The sequence below is a fragment of the Callorhinus ursinus genome, unplaced genomic scaffold (genome assembly GCF_003265705.2).
Source record: "Callorhinus ursinus isolate GAN/ISIS: 27379988/994484 unplaced genomic scaffold, GSC_fseal_2.0 scaffold26, whole genome shotgun sequence".
In the NCBI taxonomy this organism is placed as follows: domain Eukaryota; kingdom Metazoa; phylum Chordata; class Mammalia; order Carnivora; family Otariidae; genus Callorhinus; species Callorhinus ursinus.
The window spans coordinates 2,450,466-2,456,409 of record NW_027397088.1 but is presented as its reverse complement, the minus strand read 5'-3'; the positions used below and the strand labels follow the sequence as shown (position 1 = coordinate 2,456,409).

Below are 5,944 nucleotides of genomic sequence, written 5' to 3'. Positions count from 1 at the left end.
ACAATTAAAAAAAATACTATTGGTACATGGTACCCTGAAAACATTATGCTAAATGTAAGAAGGCAGTCATGAAATAATACCTATTGTATGATTCCATTTATATGAAATGTCCATTAGAGGTAAATCTATGGAGACAGAAAGCAGATTGGTAGTGGTGTTTAGGCTGGGGATAGGAAGTACAGCAGGAAAATAAGCAGTGACTGCTAATTGGCTATTGAGTTTCTTTTCGGAGTGATGAAAAGTTCTAACATTTTTTTGGTGATGTTTTTAGAACTGTTAATAAACTGAAACTTTTGAATTGTACACTTTAAATGAATGAATTATGTGGCATATAAATTATATCTCAACGAAGTTACCATATTAAATTTTAAGAAATAAACTTAAAAAAATGAGCGTGCACTTAGGAATCTTAAAATGATTTTTTTTTCCCCAAGAAAATAATCTGGTACATTGGATAAAGTTCCTGGGACAATGTCGGCAGGGTTCCTGAGACCTGTGATGGAAAGAAAGGTCTGATTCTGCTTTTGCTCAAGGTTCTGGAATGCAGAGGGGCTGAGGGGTGGGAGGAAACAATCACCGTTTTCCTGAGAGGTTAGTTCAGTTCATCAGCAGTGAAGTGCCTCTTCATGCTTATAGCTTGTACACCAGGGTTATTCCATCAAAGCTGGTCTCCAGCAGGTAGTTCTCATCCTGTAGTGCTCACTCTGCAGTTTCATATTTCCATCTATGACAATTTTCCTTCAACCCAGAGAACTTCCTTTAGTATTTCTTATAGTGTCGGTATGCTGGTGATGAATTCCCCCAGCTTTTTTTCTTTTTTTTGTGGTGTCTCTATTCCATTAATTTTCAAAGAACAGTTTTACTGAGTATAGAATTCTAGGTTGGTTTTCAGCATTTTAAATTGTAATTTTTCTGGTTTCCGAAGTTTCTGTCAAAAAGTCAGCCATTGGTTTTTATTGTTGCTTCTTTGAAGATAGTGTGTCTTTTTTCCTGTGGCTACTTCTCAGATTTTTAGGTTTTCTCTGGTTCCTCAGTAGTTTGACTATAATATGGTTAAGTATGGTTGTCTTTGATTTATCCTGTTTGGGGTTCTTGAGATTTCCAAAACAGTGGTTTGATGTCTTTCACCAATTTTGGAACATTCTTGGCTATTATTTCCTCTTCCCCATATATTGTTCCAATCTCTCTTTCCTCTCCATCTAAGACTTTGATCACTATATGTTTTTTGACTATGTGCCCTACTGTCTCTTATACTATTCTTTTTTCTCTCTATGCTTCTGTTTATATATTTTCTACTGACTTGTCTTTAATTTCACTTTTCTTGTTTCCAGCCTGCTTTTATATCTCTCCAATGGAGTCTTAATTTTTACATTGTGTATTTCAGTTTTATAATGTCCATTTGATTGTTTTGTATCCTATGTTGAATTAACCATTTTTTCATTGATATTTGTCCACCTTTTTCTCTATTTTCTTTAATGCATTAATTAATTTAATTCTTCTCTGCTATTTCCAAAATCTGGATTTTCTGTTCGTCTGTTTTTATTATTTGTTTTCATTTTGATTATTGGACACATCTTCCTGCCTCTCTGTTGTTATATGCCTGACATTATGTAAAAAAAGAACTATAGCACTCCAAATAATATTCTTCCTCAGCAAGGGTCTTCGTTTTCTTCTAGTAGCATATAGAGTAAAGGGACGATTTCTTCAATGAAAGCAAGGATCAGGCTGAACAGGGGCTGGTTTCCAGTATCCGTGAAATTTGGCTCGGTTCTGGTTTATCCCTGTCCCCAGGGTGTGGCCCTTCTTGGCTTTGAATTCTTGGTCTCTTCAGTCTTGGATGTTTTGCTACTCAGAGGTGTTAGCTTAGTTCTTTAAATCAGCTGCTACACAGCAGCTGCAAAATCTAACAACTATCTTGAGGTGGAAACCTGTTGTTCATTTTAGGCTCATTCTTAGCTGGACTTTATCTTCAGAGCACTGTGAGACTGGGGGTGGGATGGTGAATTTTACTCTAGCTTTCTGGCCAAGTTCCCCAACCTTCTACACCATCTTAGCACTAGCCAGTGACTAGTGGGTTTCCAGTCTATACGGCTTCCAGTCTCTTTTCTCTTTTGTTTTTAATTGCAACTCTCTTGGTTTTTTATTTTTTCCTGTCCATTGCTTGAACATGAAGAGCTGCTTGAAGACAAAACCTGTGCATCACTTAGAGATCATAGATTTGGAGTTGGAGTGAATATATTTCATATAGGCATCAGTGTCTTGCACGGCAAGAGGAATGTGGGTGGATATTGGGAGGTTAAAGGGGTGGACTGTTGCTGACACTGTTGGTTGTCTACTCAGGATTTATTTCCTGCCTCTTTCTTCTTAACAGGACCTTAAGTTCATTCAGGCATCTACCTTCCTGTGTGCAACTCATGCCTCAGGGAAGCTAATTCCATCCTCAGCTCCAGGGAGTGGATCTAATTGGTCTACATGTAATCATATCTCTATTGCCAGTGATTTGATTAAGGAAGAAATAGGTGGTTGCACGGTTTGGATAGAGAGATCCTTGACATTGCCTTTGCATGTGGGAGGTTTATAGCTGGGAAATTTGGAAAATGAGAGAGTTACACGAGGTTTTCTAATATAGTCTCCAAAGTAATATCAGAAACTGAATAATGGGTTTTCTCCCCCTCAAAGAGCATCAATTATCAAGCTCTTTAAACAGTTCAGTGATTTTGATGTTGGCTTCCAGCATGTGACAGAATGTGACCCAAGTAGGCTCTTAAGGGCAAAGTGCATCTATTTCATACTCCGACCTAGTGTTTGATCATTCCCATGAAAGTGAATAAGGCCTCATTGTGATGTGGGGTGTTAGATCATTTTGCAACTCATGGTGCCATAAATCAGAACCCTGTGGTTGCCTTGGCATTTCAGTTCTGTCCATTGTAAAAACTGAAGCTCTGTCCTTAAAACTGAACTGAATACATAGCTAATGTCAACCCAGGGAATGACTGATTTTCTCTGGCATTATGTTTTTATTTCCCCTGTAATTCACTTGAACCAGAATTTCTGTGGCTTAAGGCAAGTAATAGCAGCCCATTCACATTTATAAAGCCTCCTGGATAACTTCATATCTTTAATAACTGGGCCTTAGTGATAGCTTGGTTTTATGCCCATCAGCATTTCATTTTTGAATGAATGAAAAATGTCATATTTTCTTCCTTTTCTTCAATAGACACTGATTGAGCACTTAATATTTCAGGCACTATTTTAGGATTTGGGACATCTTACATGTGCTCCCCCACCCAAGAAGCACTCACATGTGAGCACAAGGACAAATGTTTCTGGTTGTCCATTGGAGCACTGTTTGTAATAACAAAAGGGTGGAACCAGTCCAACTGTTTCTCAGTAAGAAAATATTTAAATAAATTTTAATTCATTCATACAATGGAATACTATACAGTAATTCAAATTAATGAAAAATGGTACATATTATACTATGGATAAACCTCAAAAGTGTAACAATCAGTAAGCAAAAAGCATACATACAGCTTGATCCTACTTGTAAAACCTTACAGACCCAAAGTATGCATAGTATATCTTGTACATATGAAATCAATGTATAAAAATATCCTTCAGATGGGCATTTCCTTTGGAAAGGAAAGAATAGAAGTATAAGGGTGAGGCTTTACTGACCAATAATGGTCAGTAAGACCATTATTATTTTTTAAAGAGAGATATATGAAACCAATTAGATAAAACATTAACCCTTGCTTTAGTAGAAGGTAAATAATTGTCAATTATATGTTTCATCTGTATTTTATGGTATGACATGTTTTATAATTAAAACAACATTTAAATAAAAAACACAGAGGAATTATCTATAGTAGCTCACAGTTTAGTGAGGAAGCAAAACAAGAAACTAATAGTGGTTTGATGAATGCTCATAACCTAAGAGACAGTGGGGATGTAAAGGAGCAGCTGATAGCTCAGACCAGGGTTTTGGGAGCATCTCCTGGAAAGGTAATGGTTGATTGGAGTGGTGAAAAGCAATATAGGGGTAGGGGATACGGTGGGAAAGAACATTCCAGGCATAGAGCAGAGACATCCTCAAGACCTCTAGACTGTTAGGGTAATAACACCTACAATTAAAAACTTATGATGTGCTTGATGCTTTATATGTGTTGCTCTCTCTAATCTTTACAACAGCCTTTTAAGGAAGTCGTTATTGTCCTTATTTTATAAAGGAAATAGCTGAAATTAAAAGAGCTTGCTCAAGACCACATAACATGTAGATGGTGGGTCCTCCACTAAGGTCTGTTGGGCTCCAGGGTTTTTTCTTTCCATTAGACCATGCAAGACATTATGTATCCTCCCCACCAAAGAATTTCACAGGAAAAAAAAAGAATGCCACAGAGAAAAGTCCTCATCTACAATAGTTATGATCTGTATGAAATTGAAGTCATGATATACATTTTTTTTTTTTTTAGGGGAAGAGGAAATCACAAAGCAGAACAATCCCAGAAGAGGCAACACTAAACCTCAAGGATCTAGATCTAATTACCAATTTACAAAAAGTATAAGGGATGTGTAAATAACACACCAGTATGCAATCAGCAAATTCAGAACATGGAAAATGCTCAAATGCTGTAGGACAAATGACCTGGTTTCTTTAACAAATATATTTCAGGGAAAAAGAGAGGAAAACTATAGATTAAAAAGGACCAGGGGCGCCTGGGTGGCTCAGTTGGTTAAGCTTCTGCCTTCGGCTCAGGTCATGATCCCAGGGTTCTGGGATTGAGCCCTGTGTCAGACTCCCTGCTCAGCAGGGAGTCTGCTTCTCCCTCTGCCTGCCACTCCCCCTGCTTGTACACTCTCTCTGTCAATAAATAGATTAAAAAGGAACTGAAAGATGTATCAGCCAAGTATGATGCATTGACTTTCAATCTGATTTGAATAGACAACAACAAAAAAATCATGAAATTGTTACAGAAATGTGAACTCTGATTGGATATTTGATATTAAAGAATTGCTGTTACACTTTTTTATGTGTGATAATTATAGTGTATTTTTCCCCCAAACAGTAATTTTATTTTGAAATGCCTATGGAAATATTTTTAAATGAAACAATATATCTAGTATTACTTCAAAGTAATTGGAGGAAATAGGTATTAGGTGTGGGTATATATAAATAAGATATGTATTGATAATTATTGAATTGACCAAAGGATACAGAAAGGTCATTACAATATTCTCTCTACTTTTATGTGTCTATTTAAAATACTTTTCAGTAAACCTAGAAAAAGTGGGGAATCAACAAAGATGATCTCATCCAATTTTCTCACTGATGCTTGAAACCTTTCTGTGTAATGTCAGTTACATAAAATGTGAACTCATCCATTCTTCCCCTTTTTTTAAAATATTTTTTTCTTCAGAATTTAGTGGGTTTTTTTTTAATTTTTTTATTGTTATGTTAATCACCATATATTACATCATTAGTTTTTGGTGCAGTGTTCCATGATTCATTGTTTGTTCATAACACCCAGTGCTCCATGCAGAACGTGCCCTCCTCAATACCCATCACCAGGATAACCCATCCCCCTCGCCCCCCGGAACCCTCAGTTTGTTTTTCAGAGTCCATCATCTCTCATGGTTTGTCTCCCCCTCTGACATACTCCCCTTTTCTTCCTCTCCTGTTATCTTCTTTCTCTTTTTTCTTAAAATATGTTGCGTTATTTGTTTCAGAAGTACAGATCTGTGATTCAACAGTCTTGCAAAATTCACAGCGCTCACCGTAGCACATACCCTCCCCAATGTCTATCACCCAGTCACCCCATCCCTCCCACCCCCAACCACTCCAGTAACACTCAGTTTGTTTCCTGAGATTAAGAATTCCTCATATCAGTGAGGTCATGTGATACATGTCTTTCTCTGATTGACTTATTTCACTCAGCATAACACC

At 36.9% G+C, this 5,944-nt stretch overlaps 1 long non-coding RNA gene across 1 annotated transcript; it reads left to right on the top strand.

The window, feature by feature from the left end:
* The first annotated feature begins 549 nt into the window (after positions 1-549).
* LOC112838399 (uncharacterized) lies at positions 550-4,828 on the top strand. The gene is made up of 3 exons (XR_003211974.2): positions 550-591; positions 2,372-2,474; positions 4,473-4,828. It is a non-coding gene; the product is annotated as an uncharacterized lncRNA (long non-coding RNA).
* The last annotated feature ends 1,116 nt before the right edge of the window (positions 4,829-5,944 follow it).